General features: G+C 43.7%; 1 protein-coding gene across 1 annotated transcript in view; it reads right to left on the bottom strand.

The window, feature by feature from the left end:
• gbe1b (glucan (1,4-alpha-), branching enzyme 1b) overlaps positions 1-12,143 on the bottom strand; it is an 85,026-nt gene that overhangs the window by 25,599 nt on the left and 47,284 nt on the right. The gene's annotated exons all lie outside the window — the stretch shown is intronic.

Raw genomic sequence — 12,143 nt, 5'->3', positions numbered from 1 at the left:
ATAATCTCACACAGCAACAGGAGCTCTGCAGCTTTACACCCTTACAGCAGGGGCACGGCTTTAATTGATCCTAATGCAAAATGAAATGAATCTAAGTTGTTGCTCTTTGTTTGATCTGTAATAGAAAATCCTGGGAGAATTACATCTCATTTTGTATCAGGCCATGAGATCTACGCACTTTTTAAATCTCTGTGTTGTTCTCTAACGATCGAGCTACAGTGAACGTCACGAGGTCAACGGAATCAATAGCATTCTTGCTAATAGGAACATTCGTTTTGTATTAGAGATATGTGGAGCATTTATCTTGTTGTGCACTCGGTGTTGAGCAGGAGGGAAGGTCACAGGGTTTCTCCTCCTCGGGGGAGTCGGAGTCGAGATTACATTTTAACACCAATGTGGTTGTTAACGTTCGAGATACGACGGTCGCAAAAAATGAAGTATAGCCTATATAACGGCTGGAGTGTAGGTCAGACACCCAGTCTCCTCCATGTTAGTGGAGAAGACATGGACCAAACTGAAAAGTCACAGTACGTGTTGAATACTTTCTTCTCTAAAGATATTTTCTGTCATTTAAGGCAGCTCTGATCACACTGAATATGCTCATTTTTTTGGTAAGTTTTGTTATTTGATGCCATAGAAACAGAGTGAAGGGACCTGATTGACAGCTATTGCACAGACTCTGGCCCAAATTACGTCAAAATCTCATATCTTGGAAACATTTTGGGTTCAACTAGTGGAGGTGGAGACACATCATCCATCTTTATATACGATCTATTGTCATGAACCACAAACCATGAATAAAAACTCAAACTTGAACTCCTAAAGGAATAGCATATTGCTGCAGATGCTTTGGTACGTCCTGAAATATCAGCTTATTTTATTTTAAATAGTTTACTGTGAACACAAATTAAGCTTTGGGCAGTTTAGCATCTACATGGTGCGATTGTCCTGATTCGTCTTCATCGAATAACGCGATCTCCTGACTCAACGGAAGTTATAGCTTCGTCTTCCAATCCCAGAAACAGCCGCTCTGCATTTTGTCAGAGTGAAATCTGCCTGCCCTGTGTGTGCTCAGCCAGTCAGAATGAGTTTATCCAGCCCCGGGTGGAGCTTGTGAAAGGGCAGCGATGATGCCGCTCTTCATTTACTCTCCTTTACTGCGGCTCACCAGTGTCACCTCAGTGCCGACACTGCTGCCACGGGGATGAACCACGAGCCGGAGTGTAAGGATCACATGGCTTTGTTGTGAGATGACAAGAAAAACGGCAGTGCTATACTGCTGTGTAACATATTCACGATGGCTAAAGCTCCAGTGCAATCAAAGTGAGGCATACTGGAGTGTACTGGGATCCCCTGTCCCTCCCAGATCCTCTCTGCTGCTGTGTCCTCGCTTGTGAGATGAAGACAACTCTACACCTCTCGGCACAGCAGAAGACAAACCTTCTCGTCTTCCTCACACTGGGGATTTGGTGAGACATCACCCTTGTGGCCCTACTTAACTTTTCTAGAGGGCACCTCCAAGTCAGCTTTTAATCCCATCAGCCCCTAAGAGTAATTTCACACTGGACGCTGGATACAGCCTCTGTCCGTCGTGTCTTCCGGAAGGCATGAACGCCCTGGAGCAAAAAGAAGTTCTCTTGAGTGCTCTGTTGCCACTAGGGGGAGTGTGTAGTGTCAATCTCCTCAACTAAATGTTCAGCGCCTCGAGGAAGAAAAAAACGATTTCATGCACCTTCCTCAAATGTGCTCCCTCCCTCTCTGCTCATCATCCACAGAACTGTTTAACACAATGTGAACACAACACACAGTGAGTAGAGGGATTATTAATGTGCAAAGATCTGAAAGACTTGTAATGGAAAAAGTGCAAAATTTTAGCTACCTCTAGACAATCCTCATCTTTAATGAGGTTGTGTTTTTTTGTCGTTGTCCATGATTAGTTTTTTTTGGAAACAAGATTACAAGAAAAAATACTGAGCGAATTTCCACGAAACTTGGTGAAGGGTGGAAAATGGGTCCAGAAATAACTTTAATGAATGGATCCTGTTATTTTTTCTCTTTCTCTAACGTTATGAGATAGGAGAGTTTTACAGAGAATGATTCAACGATCTTGATGACAAAGAATCAGATGTATTTAGGGGTCTGACGTCTATGAGTGTTCGCAATTTGGTTGGTTTCGGCTTGACTGAATTTAAGTGGACTATTGGGCTTTAGCTGATGAACTGACATTCTGGTTTGTTTTTTTGGTTTGTTTTTTTTGTCAGCATGATTAAGCAGAACACTACTGAATGGATAAAGGATTGGGCCAAATAAAATCTTTACATTTTGGCCTGAATCTGGATAAAGGGTCTGATGCAGCACTTTTCTACTCATTTTCACCATTTACCAGCAAATAATTTGTAGATCCTGATGAATAAAGAAAAAAAGGCATATTTATGGGACTGATATTTAGTAATGTGTGTAATTTTGTGCTGCTTGATTGAATTGAAAGGGAATGTAAGGCCTTTGCCGACATATGCGCTCTATCACAGATCTGTTGAGGGAGATTATTGGTCCAGCTCACATCCAGGCAGCCACAACAAGAAAAATGAAGTTTTATAGAAACCTCTTGTGCTTTATGGACAGGAACAGATAATATGTCTTAAGTCACTATGAGCCACGTCAGGATTGTTCTTATCTTCTGGAGGATGGAGACTGTTTCAAGGAACTTCTTATCCCAATGACACGATGGCACCAAAACACTCAAATCTAAAACATTCCAATTACTCAAGGCCTCTCAACCACACATAAGGCATGGGACATCATACACGACATTAAAGATATTAGAGGATGTATTAAGTCATGGATTTACAATGAATGAATGAGGAGCCAGCAGCACTGAGGTGGACAATCCCAGGCCTTAGTGCTCCTTCTAAGCAGGACCAGTGGCACCTGATGTGTGGAGACTTGGTAAGTGACTGGATCTGCTACACGTGAATGACCTCTACAGTTTGACAGGAGTAACCCCCCCCGACTGTTTTATTGTAAAATTCTCTGCAGTCAATCACAATTTAATGCAGCAAGTGGGGGTCTGAAAAAAATCAAGAAGACGACGTCAGCCTAATAACAATTTGCCGTCCATCAGTGTCTATTAATGAAGGTTTCCACCGATTCCACCATGTGTAAAGTGTGGCCCCACATGGTTTAATACGCTCAATGCGATTGGCCGAGCTCATGCAATCCACATTTTCAGTATAAAGGAATAATGATCAAGAGATGGAAACGAAGGAAAGACGTGCAACAATTAAGCAGTCTTCCTTTTTAAAATATTTACAAAAGCAATCAACGTATATTCTCTGGATTGTATCAACGACACGTCAACGGCAGGAATGAGGCTCCTCCCACCATCACCTCCCTGTGATCACCTCTGGGATCTCGTTCTCCAGGAGAAAAGTGGAAACTGTCAGGTATGAATATGTCATGTTCAATGCATAATTCACTATTTTGGTGTATCCACTCTCCGTCTGCCTCGTCAACTTCGACACTACTTTTGAGTTCCTACATTTCCCAGAGTGGCTCCCCCCCCCCATGGGAAGTGGTTCTCTCTGGGTTGCAGTGTGTTGCGTACAGTATGTGTAGGTGTTGGGACCGAGAGCAACCACAGACGCATTGTTATCCTTCTTTTTTCCTCCGTTGAGGAAGAAGTGAGAAGAGGATCAATGCGGCGGCGTGTAATGCACAGTGCAGGCTGTTGAACTTCACATGCCGCTGTCAACACACACAGAGGGAGACGCCGAGCTACAAATGAATTACACAGACGTTCAGCTGCGTGCTATGTGTAATACCACTGAGTCGAACCAGCTGAGACACAGTTGTGAGTCGGTTGTGTGTTCACGTTGAAAGGATTAATCAGTGTCAGGGACGGGAGTGTGTATAAAAAAATCGTAACAACACGCACAAAGGATGGGAAGCTACTCATTTTGACAAAAATATAGAAAATGTATTTATAGACTGTATATAAAGATAAATGAAATGATGTCTCCACAAAAGTGAAGTCTATACATCTGTATTGCCCCCGGTGGCTGGCTGCAGCATAGGTCATAAACCCAGTCCCCTCCATGTTAGTGGATTGGACACGGGCCAAACTAAAAAGTCAGAATACACACCAAATAAATGTTTCCCGCTTCAAATCCCATCCAGACTGCACCCTGCCTTTTGTCAGCTGCTTTGGCTCCAGCAAACCAGCCGATGGAATGAGTCTGACTCGTGATTGGTCGGGCCTGCGAAATTCCACGAAGACGCAGGTTCTGGAACCAAATGTGGTCGGCGATATTTTGGCTTCTTCTTTGTACAGACGGAGGAAGTGAAGACGCGTCGAGCATCTTTATTTACAGTCCGTGAGTGCAGCCGGCAGCAGGGTTCCAACATGCACAGTTTGAGTGACATCTGGTGGTCCCACTTGATTTTAGATTACTTCACCATGAACATTAGTATGCAGTGTGGACTTTGGACAAGTTGTTCCAGCCAAAAAAGTGCAACAGATGATTTCACTGATTAGTTCCTTCTCTGTGGTCGAAGATGCACATCGGTGAAAACGCCTGGTGCAGTGAAGTGGAACGACACGGCATATGTTCAGAGTTTGGAGCGACCACACACACACGTTACACACTGATAACCCCGAAGACCAGAGTGGAAACACGTATCCAGATTACTGTGGTTTGAGAAGGAAAATCATGTTGATCTATGAGTGAGATTATTGTTGCTGTTGTTACTGTAGAACCACATGGACCGGCCAGAGGGAATGTGAGTACGTGAAATTCAAATTCAAACTGTAAACTAAACGATTGTCCATCATTCCTCTGCTGGTTATGGCAATAATCCACCAAATCATTCTTTGGGATACGACGACTCATGTCTGTCTACTTTCTTGAACCTTTTGTCACTTCTATGGCAAATAAAGTTTCTTTTTGAGCAAGCTTTTTCTGATCTATAGAGAAAGCAGGTAAAGACTTCAAGCATCACATGCTCTTGATATCAATTTTGTTTTGGATGACTGATGATGACGCAAGTGTCCAATGAAAGAGCACCCCATCAGCCCATGTGACTCTCTGTTTACGACTCTGGGTTCAGAATAAGTTGGCGTGAACCTTACATGAACCAGAACCAAAGGAAAACACTGGATCCCTTCTTTTTCTCCTTTGCTCCGGATCGAGGGAACTGAACTCAGAGAGGGATAAATAATGAGCAAAAGAAAACCCGCTCTCCACATCGGTCATTGTGATGTGACTTCCTCTAGTGGCCTGCACACGACCTCACAACCAACTGTCCCCAGTATTTTCCCCCTATACTAACTTCACAGTGTTTAAATGTTAAAGTGTGGACTCCTCCATTAATGAGCACTCAGCATTAAGCTCCTTCTTATCATGCACTTGCTCTGTGAAGCCTATGGAGGAAATCACACATTTACAGGGACAAATACACACACACACACGCGTGAAGACACAGGAGGAATAAAACAGTTTTTTATCCGAGATAGCGATCCTCCGTTTTTAAAGAGCTTCACTTCATTAACGGCGTTTGGGCTCCAGCCCCTTTTTCTGCCTGTATTTACTTTCAGTTTTCCCTACGTTATTATTTTATAAAGTCTAGTGGAGATGATTGATTTCCTGCGCAGGCTGGTTCAGTAACCCATGGAAGCCTCTGACTCTTCACATTTCATTTCAGCTTTTAAAGAAACACATTGGACACACCTCCATTAGGTAATCATTCCCCTCTCCTCCACGATAACACGCCAATGTTCCTCCCATATGCCCAAATTAATCACCATGATAATCACCCTCCTCTGCCCCCCCCACGGCTCAAACCAACCAGAGAGCTCATTCTGCACGACCCAGAAATAAGATGAGTTCTCACCCTGAATACACATAAATAAAATAATTTTGTGTCTCATTATATATCTTGGGTACTGTTATCCGGAGATGAAATACAAAGAAGGGTTTTTCTATAGTATATTACACACGGCTTGTTCTTTTACACATTATTAAAGGATAGTTACAGCTTCTTCAGCAATTTGCACTGGAAAACTATGCATATATTATGGTTGGACACAGTCAACTCAGCAAGTTTATATCAAACAGTTTGGCTTAAAGTTTGTTTCTCTTTTAAAACACTATAAAGTAAAACCCCAAATTACAACAAGGGATTGCAGTGTCAGTGAGTCTCTTCTGAAATATCTAAATAACTATTAGACTGATTTCCATAAATACTAATAACTAATACTCGTGTTTATGTTCCTGTAATTTTCATCTACCGCCTCCAGCAGGTTCACATTTTTAGGTGTTAAGTGAGATATCTCAACAACTGATGGGAGCACTACTGGTCGAATAATAAGCAAAATTCATTCCTCATTACTGTGGTGAATCTCTATTTGTGTACCAGGCAGGAAGTACGCACATTGTGTACCCACCGGTGTAGCTGCAGTGTATCCTCATCGTTGGAGATGTCACCACATCCACAGCAGTTAAGCTGCTGAGTGAGACATTATCATGACCATTAAAAATGATGGGTAAACTAAAATATATATAATCAGGAGGTTGCCCCAAGGTTTTGCACCCGTGTTTTAAGGGTAATAAAAATAACTTCAGCTTTGTCGGAAGATGTTGATGCTTAAATTTATCGTGGTTCCAATAATGATATGATTAACGGGGGCGACCGTGTTTACACAGGTTGATGTCGGACAGCCTTTCAACTGGCACATCCCATTACTCCTCTACAGCGGCCGGCATCAGATAAGAGCCTGACAGTGACACAGTCGCCTCAGTAATTAGCAGCACAAGAAGAAGCCAAAGGATCAATGTGTTTTCCATTGGAGGGATTCTGGCAAAAGGAAGATCAATGACGGAATCAAGAGGGGGTGGAGAGGACGAGAGTCACAGAAGGTTTTAGATACAGCGCAAAGAAAGAGGAGGAGAAGAAGAAAAACGCCTGGAGACGAGATGCGATGTTCATTTCCACTTGCGGGATTGATTTCCTGTTAATGCGTCCATGCACGCTCCAACAGAGAAGTCCAGATCGGCACATGTATCTACTAATTCCACAAGCTTCTGTTCAACTTATCAGCTTCAGACTTTGCACGTGTATTGGGGGGCCCGGGAGGGTGAAGTCACAAATGCATGGTGCATTTTGATAATTTGGTTATTTGTATTTGAACATATCGGACTGACACACACACGGAATATGTTCTGATCGCCGACATCACAAAAACATTGATAGAATCACTTCCTGTTTGGCAATTTGTCTTCAAAGTTAAAGCACAGTCTTCAATTTGTTGCTCGAAAACCTTGGTAACAAGCAGAAGTATTTAGAAAAACTATGAACTTGAGTTTCAAGACACCCTCTGAAATAGACAATCATTCATATACAAACCACACACATTAACAATTATAAAGAATAAGATTCTACAATCTGTAAAATCTTCATTGCAGATAAACCAGGCAGGATGAACGCAAAGTTTTCTAATTTCCCTCTGCACCACAGACTGTTTATAAAAAGCTCTGCACACAACATCCAGCACACATTCAAAAAAAGTGTATTGTAGAAGTGTGTGAGGTGGACTCACTATTCACAATGAATAAATGTGAAAATAGCTCCGCAGCATCAACACAGGCGAAGCTAACAGCCGACTCCAAACAGGCGAGAGGAGAACTGACACTGCACTCGTGCAAACCCAAAGCTCCACACGACTGAAAGCACCGTCGGCTCTCAGCAGTGAGATTATCTGTGTGAAATGTATGAGGAGGAAGCGCCAGCTCTCAATTCATCATCCAGGGCCGCAGCATAATGGCTGCCTGTTGCACTGTCACACTCCCTGAATACAGAGTGCAGGGAGAAGTTTTTAGCTCAATAATTTAGGCCGTAAATCTGCAAGGTTATCTTAAGTCTGAGTGAGCGCTGAAAGTCAGGAAGTGCGAGCGGCTCCATTCTGCCCCTTGCCGATGCGATGATAAAACCACTGAGGCGTTTCATTACTGCCACACCACTCGGCGCTTTAATGTCATCGACACTCCAACATCCTCAACAGTATCCATCGCTCAGCATCTCAAATACCGGCGCTGCCTCTGCCCTCCGTCTGTGGGCTGTTTGCTATCGGCCAGGAGTAAATAAATGTGGTTTCTTTTCAGGCACTTCAAATTGATTTGGCTTGCTAAAAGAATTTGCTCTTGCTCAGCACTGGCTAAATGACTCTCATGTCATTGATCCACTGACACGGCATGTCATCTCGGATTCACTTGATTTTCTTCTTCTGTTCTGTGAGCGTTTCCCTTCTGGTCGCCCACCTGGCGGCTTGAACTCTGAGCGGTTCCCAGCGATGGGTTTAAACACTTTCTTCTCTCTTGCTTGATTCTGTAATCTTCAGGAAAAAGGACTTTCATCCATTATTGTGATGAAAAGACGACATCATCGTTCTTTTAGTCGGTAGAGAATCTTTCTTCCTTTCCGTGACTCTGCAAGAACTACTTGACAGCAAAAGGGAAAATATTAAACTTTTCATTTCTGCAAACTATGATTTAAGTGTAAAAATAGGATTCATCATTGTGAAAAGGCCGATTTGTATTCGACTTTACTTGCTCTGTTAATATTGCAGGAGACGTTTGCCCTTGCACATCCATGACACAACTCTTACAAACAATAACTGATAAATTAACTGACACATAAAAAGATTTACACACTTCTGTCTCTTCCAATAAGGATCACGATCGCATGCATTACTGTTCGCAATAAAAAAGCTTTCTACGTCCTCGTAAACCTTGTGGGGAAAAATAGAATAACTGGGGGAGTGGAGGACAGTCACAGAGAGTACGTGATAGAGTATCCATAAGTTCCTGCAGTAAAACTGGTAATAAACGTCCTCCAGTCTCAACTGCATCAGCGAGAGGAATTATCTCTGATCTGGATTTTAAGACCTGCTCACAGCGAGGAGGACAAAAGGCCAGATTGCTATTAAAGGCAGATTTCATAAGGTAATAAGAGACGTGTTTCCACTTAGACTGTGTAAGGACGGGTGAAAGACACATTGTCAAGTTCAAATTCAAAATGAATATAGATTCAGAACATGTAAAAGTCCAAGGTTATATTTGAGCAGCTCTAATTTTGGTTTAATCCACCAATAAATTAAAGCATGATTTTGAAAATGCAATTTGTATCTTTCCACAAATCTAATTTTGATGTTTAATGGAGGCTATCTGAGAATTCCATTGTATGGCACATTGTCTGTTTTACAATAAAGACAAGCCCGTCAACATCATTTTCACAAAAATATGAATAATAATTGGAAATAATACAAAGGTCTTTTTTGGTCTTTAAAGATAACACCTACTCAATATGAGTCGACTTAATGGACTTGGACAAAGTATAAGCTGAATTTAATTCACATAATGAGTTGCACGTAGACTGAAGCATTTTGATCTGCAAGAATATAAAACTCTCTGCCTTATTTTCTATTTTTAAGCCCTCTTCTTTTATGCATTTGTTAGTTTGTCCCTTTTGTTTGTATTAATTATAAAAATGTTGACCATTAACAATGTATGATTTAAAGCTAAGACTTTACAAGTGAGCCATACCCCAGGGTAGCCCTTAGAAGAGATGATTGACTGATTAAATGAAATCATTGTGGTATTGACTGTGCAAGCAGCACTGCATCTCACTCGTTGTATCGGCTCCTTGTGCACTGATTGGTTGAGAGCACAGGAGATCCGAGAGAGACAAAGCACCAGGAGTCCACCAGTAGGAGTCAAGCAGGAGTCCAGCAGTAGGAGACTAGCAGTAGGAGTCCAGCAGTGGGAGTCCAGTAGCAGGAGAAAGCAGGAGTCCAGCAGTAGGAGTCCACCAGCAGGAGTAAAGCAGGAGTCTACCAGTAGGAGTCCACTAGTAGGAGTCCAGCAGCAGGAGTCAAGCAGGAGTCCAGCAGTAGGAGTCAAGCAGGAGTCCAGCAGTAGGAGTCAAGCAGGAGTCTACCTGTAGGAGTCAAGAAGCAGGAGTCCAGCAGCAGGAGTCAAGCAGGAGTCTACCAGTAGGAGTCCACTAGTAGGAGTCCAGCAGCAGGAGTCAAGCAGGAGTCCAGCAGTAGGAGTCAAGCAGGAGTCCACAAGTAGGAGTCAAGCAGGACCCCAGCAGCAGGAGTCCAGCAGCAGGAGTCCAGCAGCAGGAGTCAAGCAGGAGTCTACCAGTAGGAGTCCACTAGTAGGAGTCCAGCAGCAGGAGTAAAGCAGGAGTCCAGCAGCAGGACTCAAGCAGGAGTCTACCAGTAGGAGTCAAGCAGGAGTCTACCAGGAGGAGTCAAGCAGGAGTCTACCAGTAGGAGTCAAGCAGGAGTCCACCAGTAGGAGTAAAGCAGGAATCCACTAGTAAGAGTCAAGCAGGGCCCCAGCAGTAGGAGTCAAGCAGGAGTCCAGCAGTAGGAGTCAAGCAGGAGTCTACCAGTAGGAGTCAAGCAGGAGTCCAGCAGCAGGAGTCCAGCAGTAGGAGTCAAGCAGCAGGAGTCCAGCAGCAGGAGTCAAGCAGGAGTCCAGCAGCAGGAGTCAAGCAGGAGTCTACCAGTAGGAGTCCACTAGTAGGAGTCTACCAGTAGGAGTCAAGCAGCAGGAGTCCAAGAGCAGGAGTCAAGCAGGAGTCTACCAGTAGGAGTCAAGCAGGAGTCCAGCAGCAGGAGTCAAGCAGGAGTCTACCAGTAGGAGTCAAGCAGGAGTCTACCAGTAGGAGTAAAGCAGGAATCCACTAGTTTAGTCAAGCAAGGCCCCAGCAGTAGGAGTCCACTAGTAGGAGTCCAGCAGCAGGAGTAAAGCAGCAGGAGTCCAGCAGCAGGAGTAAAGCAGCAGGAGTCCAGCAGCAGGAGTCCAGCAGGAGGAGTGAGCCTCTTAGCTCCACTTTACTCAGAGAATCAGACATAATTACTATCAACCGTTCCTCCACTGCCCACATGAGGTCAATTCTCTGACATCCTGTTCATTACGAGCTGCCCTGTTATCACTGTCTATCAAGAGCAGCTGCTTTGATTGCACCCCCCACCCCTCACACACACACACACACACACACCCCTAAGTCAGACATCAGTCCACTTAGCAGGAAGTCACAGGGTGCTTCACTCTTTTCCCTTCGAGTACGACTGGATATGGTCGTAAAACCCTGAGTGATAGTGAACACAAACATCTCAGGGAAGAGAAAAGCATATTGTTTGGGCTCCGGAGTCCGACCGGATCACCGGGTGGAGCTGAAATGCTGCGACCACGCGTGCAGGCTGTATACGTACATCACACCAGAGAGCAGCACATAGAGGAAAACACGTTCCCCTCAAGGTCGGTCGTTAATTATCACTTTATTATCTTTAGCAGCAGGCCTCGATAAAAATCACACAGCAGCTCGGTGCTGAAAACTAGGAGCTCCCCTAACAGCGACTGAGACAGCAGTAGATCCACTGGAAGAGGAAAAAACCAGATGGGATCTGAGACGGCTTTTGTCCTGCACGCGTTTCACCATCAGCTCTGGAAAGTGAGTGTTAATGTCAACCCCACTTCAAAAGGCTTCTTTGATGCTTATCGCCAGCCTTGACTCGTCGGTGGCGAGCTACTCCACTGATATATTCCGTTAAAGAAATACAACACATCTAATAACTGAGCACTTTAACCCCCGATGGAGACTGAGTAGCACGGGGCTGTTTTGAAGCCTTTTATGAATTAGAACATGTTTATCATTGCTGATTTTAACAGAAACACACACACACACACACACACACAAACACACACAGTGAGATCTCTGCTTCTCATTCCCTGCTAATGTGTGTGAGAGTTATAATTAATTATCCCTTGTTGCCTTATCTTTATATCTGTTAGTTCAGTTGTTGTCTGTCTGAGCGATAAACATGGAAATTCGGGGGGGGGGGGGGGGAAGGGGGGGATCCTCGCAGGTCACACGAGAAGGATTTGAAAATATTCCCCTCATCTCTTTTAATAACAAATAAAACAAACAGAAGGACGATGCCTCATTCTTACGACCTCCGCAGCCTCTCGACAGCTGAACCACAAATCCATGTGGCATGATTCTATAATGATATGGCCTAATTAGATTGTATGATTATATGATAGCATATGAAATTAAATTAAATAACATATGAA

This window comes from Limanda limanda, chromosome 6 (genome assembly GCF_963576545.1).
Source record: "Limanda limanda chromosome 6, fLimLim1.1, whole genome shotgun sequence".
Taxonomy (NCBI): Eukaryota; Metazoa; Chordata; class Actinopteri; order Pleuronectiformes; family Pleuronectidae; genus Limanda; species Limanda limanda.
This window is presented reverse-complemented; position numbering and strand designations above follow the sequence as displayed.